This window comes from Salmo salar, chromosome ssa12 (assembly GCF_905237065.1).
Source record: "Salmo salar chromosome ssa12, Ssal_v3.1, whole genome shotgun sequence".
Classification (NCBI taxonomy): domain Eukaryota; kingdom Metazoa; phylum Chordata; class Actinopteri; order Salmoniformes; family Salmonidae; genus Salmo; species Salmo salar.
This window is the reverse complement of record NC_059453.1, coordinates 17,583,261-17,592,459: the sequence shown is the minus strand read 5'-3', so window position 1 is coordinate 17,592,459 and position 9,199 is coordinate 17,583,261. Positions and strand designations below refer to the sequence as shown.

At 40.5% G+C, this 9,199-nt stretch overlaps 1 long non-coding RNA gene across 1 annotated transcript; it reads left to right on the top strand.

Moving 5' to 3' along the window:
• The first annotated feature begins 1,306 nt into the window (after window positions 1-1,306).
• On the top strand, window positions 1,307-8,994 carry LOC123725434 (uncharacterized). The gene is made up of 6 exons (XR_006757904.1): window positions 1,307-1,449; window positions 1,824-1,887; window positions 7,016-7,093; window positions 7,376-7,720; window positions 8,463-8,527; window positions 8,706-8,994. It is a non-coding gene; the product is annotated as an uncharacterized lncRNA (long non-coding RNA).
• The last annotated feature ends 205 nt before the right edge of the window (window positions 8,995-9,199 follow it).

Sequence of the window (9,199 nt, the reverse complement as noted above, 5' to 3'; positions counted from 1 at the left end):
AACATATACAGACTTCTTCTGCCACGTCCTGACCAAAATACTACACCACTACTCCCTCTGCTGGTCAGGACGTGACAGGATAACAGGCTACATTAGACTATATATAGATAACAGGCTATATTAGACTATATATGGATAACAGGCTACATTAGACTATATATGGATAACAGGCTACATTAGACTATATATGGATAACAGGCTACATTAGACTATATATGGATAACAGGCTACATTAGACTATATATGGATAACAGGCTACATTAGACTATATATGGATAACAGGCTACATTAGACTATATATGGATAACAGGCTACATTAGACTATATATGGATAACAGGCTACATTAGACTACATATGGATAACAGGCTACATTAGACTATATATGGATAACAGGCTACATTAGACTATATATGGATAACAGGCTACATTAGACTATATATGGATAACAGGCTACATTAGACTATATATGGATAACAGGCTACATTAGACTATATATGGATAACAGGCTACATTAGACTATATATGGATAACAGGCTACATTAGACTATATATTGATAACAGGCTACATTAGACTATATATGGATAACAGGCTACATTAGACTATATATGGATAACAGGCTACATTAAACTATATATGGATAACGGGCTACATTAGACTATACAGTATATGGACAGCAGCAGTCAATACAGAAGGCTATGGTGATGATGATACTGATTCCTCTGCTAACTAATGCTACTACCAGTACTGTACACAACGGTCAACAGTGTAACATAATATGATAGTGGCATGTTGTAATACTACAGACATCAGTGTTTGTGTGATTAAATGTGACTTTGTCAAGTAGACAGTGTTGAGCTTCACCATTCTATCTGATATATTGTCAGTTTGTAATGTTGTTATTACCCCAACTTTAATGAGGACATTATTATTAGGATGGTGCAGTAATGTTGAGATGCCAGTAGGGAGAGCTCTAGTCTAGAACACTGGAACCTTCAGTACCACTTTGATGCAGCTGATAAGGAGTGTAAATTTAATGTGTTTGTAGAATAGAATGAATGACATCATGGAACTGACCAAATGTAAATTGAACTTTGACCTGTTCCATGTAGAATTCAGAGGGACAAGGCAACACATTCTAAGATATTATAAACATTCCATATAGAATAGTCAACATTTTGTTAACATGGTTTTGTATTGAATAAAAGATGGGAATTTTGTAATTTAGAAAAGGCCCACTCTAATACATAATCTTCCTTTTCTGATGTGCTTTTGGTAGTCATGCATGTTAATGTCTTTAAGAGGAAGGAAAGGACAGTTCTGCATCAGCTACTTGTGTTCTGACTACTATAAATATGTATCAACCACAGAACTGACACTTACTAGCAGTTCCCACTCACTACCAGTCAGTTGACTCACTGTACAAGACCTCTCCTCTTCACTTCACTCTGTAAGTACAATATAAAATATAGTTTTGGGTTATTTGTTTTTAGTCATTAGTCATATTCTTGAGGGTAATGTATCATTTTACTTCTTGTTATGTTTTGAGCTGTGTTTTGGTTGTTACATCAGGGTCAGTATTCATAAAGTGTCTCAGTGTAGGAGTGTTGATCTACATAGGGATGAGATGATTAACCAGGGTAAAAAATACATACAGTCAAACATTGTAACACTGCAGTGTGTCTGTCTGTCTGTCTGTCTGTCTGTCTGTCTGTCTGTCTGTCTGTCTGTCTGTCTGTCTGTCTGTCTGTCTGTCTGTCTGTCTGTCTGTCTGTCTGTCTGTCTGTCTGTCTGTCTGTCTGTCTGTCTGACGTTGTTGAACAGATGCATGGACTGCATGATGTAATCATCCTGGCCTGGAGGCAGGAAGGGACAAAATGCACAACGGGTAAGAGGCAGCTGGAGAGAAGGTTTAATTCTATTTCCATGTATCTCTTTCCTCCTAGAAACCCTGTTGTATAAGAACCCAAAGTGAACCGGAGGGCCTTGTTGTGGTCACAATAACAACCCTTTGTCAGACATCCCTGTGGTCCTTCACACATTCCTGAGTCAGTACCTAGGGATTAGTAGAGGTCATCCAGACCGTTTTTACATGTATAGACAGTTGGATCTCATCTGAGCGGTTAGCTGACAATGCCGAGACCCTCTACGTACTTAATGCTGATTGGTTTAGGTTCTGTCTGGTCAGAACATGGTGTTGAGGCCCGTCACTCTACTCTTGATGGTCACCACCACCACATACATGCAGACACAGCTGTTTCCATTTGAAGATGTTTTATATTATTGTGTGGTTATATTCGCTGGTCTCACACTTCAGTAAGGAACTGCATGTCAAAAGTCTGTCAGCAACACAACACTTCTTCTCAAGACTGAAGATGCCGTGCACTAACTAAAGGTGAGGGGAGGCGGTGTCCTGCAGCGCATCCAAGCACCCTGATTGGTTGGATGAACAGCGGGTGCAAAGGGTGATTGACAGGGCTGCAGGCCAGTCAAGTTGAGAGGGCATGCAAACGCACACAGTCATACCAGGCCCATAGGGCTCTGGTCAAAGGTAGTGCACTATATAGGGATTATGGTGTCATTTAGGACGCAGTCAGTGTAACAGAATGACAGTGGCATGGTGTACTACTACAAACATGTGTTTGTGTGCTTCAATGTGACTTTGTCAAGTAGCCAGTGATGTGTTTCACCATTCTATCTGATGTATTGTCAGTTTGTTATGTTGTTATTAGCCCAACATTATTGAGGACATTATTATTAGGATGGTGCAGTAATGTTGAGATGCCAGTAGGGAGATCTCTAGTCTAGAACACTGGAACCTTCAGTACCACTTTGATGCAGCTGATGAGGAGTGTAAATTGAATGGGTTTGTAGAATAGAAGTAAAATCTAATGAAAGGTGTAGACCTTACCATGAAATGCTTACTTACAAGTCCATGGAACTGGCCAACTGTTAGCAGCATACCTCTCTGCATCCCACTGCTAGCTTGCTTCTGAAGCTAAGCAACATTCCCCCTGGTCAGTCCCTGGATGGGAGACCAGAAGCTACTGGAAGTGGTGTTGGAGAGCCAGAAGGAGGCACTCTTTCCTCTGGTCTAAAAATATACATCCCAATGCCCCATGGTAGTGATTGGGGACATTGTCCTGTGTAGGGTGCTGTCTTTTGGATGGGATGTTAAACGGGTGTCCTGACTCTCTGTTGTCACTAAAGATCGCATGGCACTTATTGTAAGAGTAGGGGTGTTAACCCTGGTGTCCACTGCTAAAATTCACAATCTGGCCCTCATGCCACCTAATCATCCCCAGATTTGAATTGGCTCATTCATCCCCCTTTTAAATATTCCCCAGGTTGTTGCTGTAAATGAGAATGTGTTCTCAGTCAACCTACCTGGTAAAAAAAGGCTTAGATAAATAATAATAAATATATAGAACTTTGACCTGTTCCATGTAGAACTGAGAGGGGCAAGGCAACACATTCTAAGATATTATAAACATTCCAAATAGTAGACTATAGTAAACACATTCTAAGATATTATAAACATTCCAAATAGCCGGCTATAGTAAACACATTCTAAGATATTATAAAAATTCCAAATATGATAGTAAACACATTCTAAGATATTATAAACATTCTAAATAGTAGACTATAGTAAACACATTCTAAGATATTATAAAAATTCCAAATAGTAAACACATTCTAAGATATTATAAACATTCCAAATAGTAGGCTATAGTAAACACATTCTAAGATATTATAAACATTCCATATAGTAGGCTATAGTAAACACATTCTAAGATTTTATAAACATTTCAAATAGGGGACTATAGTAAACACATTCTAAGATATTATAAACATTCTAAATAGTAGGCTATAGTAAACACATTCTAAGATATTATAAACATTCTAAATAGCAGGCTATAGTAAACACATTCTAAGATATTATAAACATTCCAAATAGTAGGCTATAGTAAACACATTCTAAGATATTATAAACATTCTAAATAGCAGGCTATAGTAAACACATTCTAAGATATTATAAACATTCCAAATAGTAGGCTATTGTAAACACATTCTAAGATTTTATAAACATTCCAAATATTAGGCTATAGTAAACACATTCTAAGATATTATAAACATTCCAAATAGTAGACTATAGTAAACACATTCTAAGATTTTATAAACATTCCAAATAGTAGGCTATAGTAAACACATTCTAAGATTTTATAAACATTCCAAATAGTAGGTTATAGTAAACACTATTCTGACGTGCTTTTCTGCACGTCATGCATGTTAATGTCTTACAGAACTGTCCTTTCCTTCCTCTTTATCAGCTACTTGTGTTCTGACTACTTTAAATACAGTCGTATGAAAAAGTTTGGGTACCCCTGACAATTTCCATGATTTCCATTTATAATTAATTGGGTGTTTGGATCAGCAATTTCATTTTGATCTATCAAATAACTGATGGACAGTAATATTTCAGTAGTGAAATTAGGTTTATTGGATTAACAGAAAATGTGCAATATGCATCAAAACAAAATTAGACAGGTGCATAAATTTGGGCACCTGTAACGGCGTTGGTAGTCGTGTTTGTAGGAATGAGGCGCAGGAAGCAACGAGCACAGGGAGTGGTGTTTTTAATAACACTTTGAAGGAAGAAAACAAAGTTCCCAAACACAGGGGAATAAATACAAGGTGCGACAATGCCAAGCCGACACGAACAAGACAGTCGATAACAACAATAAATCCCGCACAACAAGGAGCGGGCCAGCTAAACTAAATAGCCCCTCTAATGGCTAATTGACCACAGGTGTCTAAAATAAAAAAAGGGAAAAGCAAAAAGGGATCGGTGGCAGCTAATAGGCCGGTGACGACGACCGCCGAGCGCCACCCGAGCAGGAGGGGGCGCCACTGTCGGTGGGAATCGTGACAGCACCCCAATAGAGAAATCACATCAATATTTAGTAGAGCCTCCTTTTGCTAAAATAACAGCCTCTAGACACTTCCTATAGCCTCTAATGAGTGTGTGGATTCAGGATGAAGGTATTTTGGACCATTCCTCCTTCCAAAACATCTCCAGTTCAGTTAGGTTTGATGGTTTTCGAGCATGGACAGCCCGCTTCAAATCATCCCACAGATTCTCAATGATATTCAGGTCTGGGGACTGGAATGGCCATTCCACAACATTGTACTTGTTCCTCTGCATAAATGCCCGGGTAGATTTTGAGCAGTGTTTTGGGTCGTTGTCTTGTTGAAATATCCAGCCCCGGCGTAACTTCAACTTTGTGACTGATTCTTCAACATTATTCCCAAGAATCTGCTGATATTGGGTGGAATCCATGCGACCCTCAACTTTAACAAGATTCCCAGTACCGGCACTGGCCACACAGCCCCACAGCATGATGGAACCCCCACCAAATGTTACTGTTGGTAGCAAGTGTTTTTCTTGGAACGCTGTGTTCTTTTGCCGCCATGCATAACGTCCCTTGTTATGACCAAATAACTCAATCTTTGTTTCATCAGTCCACAGAACCTTATTCCAAAATGAAGCTGGCTTGTCCAAATGTGCGTTTGCATACCTCAAGCGACTCTGTTTGTGGCGCGTGTGCAGAAAAGGCTTCTTCCGCATCACTCTCCCATACAGCTTCTCCTTGTGCAAAGTGCGCTGAATTGTTGAACGATGCACAGTGACACCATCTGCAGCAAGATGATGTTGTAGGTCTTTGGAGGTGGTCTGTGGGCTGTTTTTGACCGTTCTCACCATCCTTTGCCTCACTGATATTTTACTTGGCCTGCCACTTCTGGCCTTAACAAGAACTGTGCCTGTGGTCTTCCATTTCCTCACTATGTTTCTCACAGTGGACATTGACAGCTTACATCTCTGCGATAGCTTTTTGTAGCCTTCCTCTAAACCATAATGTTGAACAATCTTTGTTTTCAGGTCATTTGAGAGTTGTTTTGAGGCCCCCCACATTGCCACTCTTCAGAGGAGAGTCAAAGAGAACAACACCTTGCAATTGGCCACCTTAAATACCTTTTCTCATGATTGGATGCACTTGTCTATGAAGTTCAAGGCTTAATGAGCTCACCAAACCAATTGTGTTCCAATTAATCAGTGCTAAGTAGTTACAGGTATTCAAATCAACAGAATGACAAGGGTGCCCACATTTTTGCAGAGCCTATTTTTCACATCTGATTTAATTTCATACAACTTAATATTGCTACACTAAAAATCTTAGTCTGGACAATACCCCAGTACTCAGCTTTTATTCGAAAATGAATGGCATGCCACTGTGATCATTTTCTGTGACGACAGAGTCAATTATTATTCAGCCTCAGAGGGGTGCCCAAACTTTTTCATACGACTGTATGTATCAACCACAGAACTGACACTTACTAGCAGTTCCCACTCACTACCAGTCAGTTGACTCACTGTACAAGACCTCTCCCCTTCAGTCTGTAAGTACTCTTGATATCTTGAAATATAGTTGTTTGTTTTTAGCCATAAGTCATGTACTCAAGGGTCTCAGACTTGGAGTGCTGATCTAGGATCAGGTCCTGCTGGTCCATATAAATATGATCTAAATGGGAAACTAATCCTAGATCCTACTCCTATAAAAGGTATGTGTGACTTGTTGTGTAGTCTCACAGCTTGGGGATAGGAGCTATCATTCAACCTGGTGGTAACTGCCTTGCTCAAATTGGCAGATTTTTCCACCTTGCCAGGTCGGGGATTTGAACCAGCAATGTTTCAGTTACTGGCTCAACTCTCTTAATCGCTATGCTACCTGCCGATATCGCTGACACAGACCATATTACCAAACTATTATAATGATGTTATTTACACACCATCCACTCAAGGCTGTGGTGATGATGTGTTGTTATACTGCATCCCAAATGACACCATATTCCCTATAGAGTGCACTACTTTTGACTAGAGCCCTACCTGCTGCCCCTGATGGTATGTATGTAGTTATTCACCAGCTATAGAGTGAGTTGTTGTTTATGTTTCTAAGACTGCAGGGTGGGAGATGCAACAATGGCCTTGAGAACAGCAGGAAGTGTGTTGGTGGTCTTTCTCTGGTCTGTAGCAGGTATGGTCTCATTCTTATCTTTTAGTTGCTCTGTTTAATAATCTACAGACATTTCTAAAAGGATAAGAATCATAATGTTATTCTGGTGTGTTCTGTTAGGAATCTCCACTTCACTTTAAATAGTTATCTTTCACACCTCACTGAGTGATGCTTATCTCTGGTTTCCATTCACACTCAAATCAGCAACTACAACAACAAAGTGTGGACAAACCCTACCTTCAGTGTGAGCCAATAGACCTTGTCTTCATTCTGATACCATTGTGTTGTGTGACTGTGTTTCAGTGGTACTGGGTCAGTATGGCTGGAGTGTGACTTACACCACTCAGAGTATCTGTGTCTTGGAGGGGTCAACAGTGGAGCTGTCCTGCTCTATCAGATATCCCAGTGGTACAGTCACATCAACCGTCTGGTTCACTAAATGGGGGACTGGTGTAGAACCTGAAGATCTAGGTCAGGACCCAGAGTATGCAGGTCGTCTGGAGTATCATGGGGATAAGAAGAATGGTCACAACCTGAGAATCACAGACCTGAGAGAGAAAGACTCAGCTACGTACAAGTTCAGATTTATAACAGATCAGACTGGAGGGAAATATACTGGTGATCCTGGAGTCACTCTGTCTGTCACAGGTACTGTAACATTCTATATACTGGTGATCCTGGAGTCACTCTGTCTGTCACAGGTAAAGTAACATTCTATATACTGGTGATCCTGGAGTCTCTCTGTCTGTAACAGGTACAGTAACATTCTATATACTGGTGATCCTGGAGTCACTCTGTCTGTAACAGGTACAGTAACATTCTATATACTGGTGATCCTGGAGTCACTCTGTCTGTCACAGGTACAGTAACATTCTATATACTGGTGATCCTGGAGTCACTCTGTCTGTAACAGGTACAGTAACATTCTATATACTGGTGATCCTGGAGTCACTCTGTCTGTCACAGGTACAGTAACATTCTATATACTGGTGATCCTGGAGTCTCTCTGTCTGTCACAGGTACAGTAACATTCTATATACTGGTGATCCTGGAGTCACTCTGTCTGTCACAGGTACAGTTACATTCAATAAAGCCAAACTGTTGAATTCCATTTAGTTATGGACATTTGTCTTGGTTTGTGTTTACATCTGTATAAAATTGGATTTCTTCCATCAGTGTATTAGAGAGAAAACTCAGTGATAAAGGGATTTATGGTTTAATTGTTTTTTAGTCACACTTAATTTGGATAATCTGGATAGATGCTCTACAGATGGTCATGATATCAACAAACTACCTGTTGATAAGTAACTGCTTCTTTTTTTATTACTGCGTCATAATAGTCTCTTTGTACTATTTTCACTGTTACCTTGACACAGCTCTCTCTCCACAGTGTCCATCCTGACCCTAACGGTGACACACACACACCAGTGAAAATGAGGACCAGACATTCTGGCTGTAAGTATGTTATAACGTATTAATTTATGTGTTTATTTTGTATACAGTTTTGTGTTTGTTTGTGTGAGTGGGTAATTGGGTGAGTGAGAGAGAGACAGTGAAAGTAGAGGTGAGAGAGAATGCTACAGAGCAGTGTGTAAAGTGCTCATACTGTGTTTCCTGTGTCGCTGTCTCTCAGAGTGTGAGGTGCTCGCCCAGTGACACGTTCACTGCTCTTCAGAGAGACGCTCAGCCCTCCATGTATCAGACCATCCAGGGGAGAAAACCACCACAGAACCTGGACTGATAGAACCACCACAGAACCTGCACTGAAGAGAACCACCACAGAACTTGGACTGAAGACAACCACCACAGAACCTGGACTGATAGAACCACAACAGAACCTGCACTGAAGAGAACCACCACAGAACCTGGACTGAAGAGAACCACCACAGAACCTGGACTGATAGAACCACCACAGAACCTGGACTGAAGACAACCACCACAGAACCTGGACTGAAGAGAACCATCACAGAACCTGGACTGATAGAACCACCACAGAACCTGGACTGAAGAGAACCACCACAGAACCTGGACTGAAGACAACCACCACAGAACCTGGACTGATAGAACCACCACAGAACCTGGACTGATAGAACCACCACAGAACCTGGAGTGATAGAACCACCACAG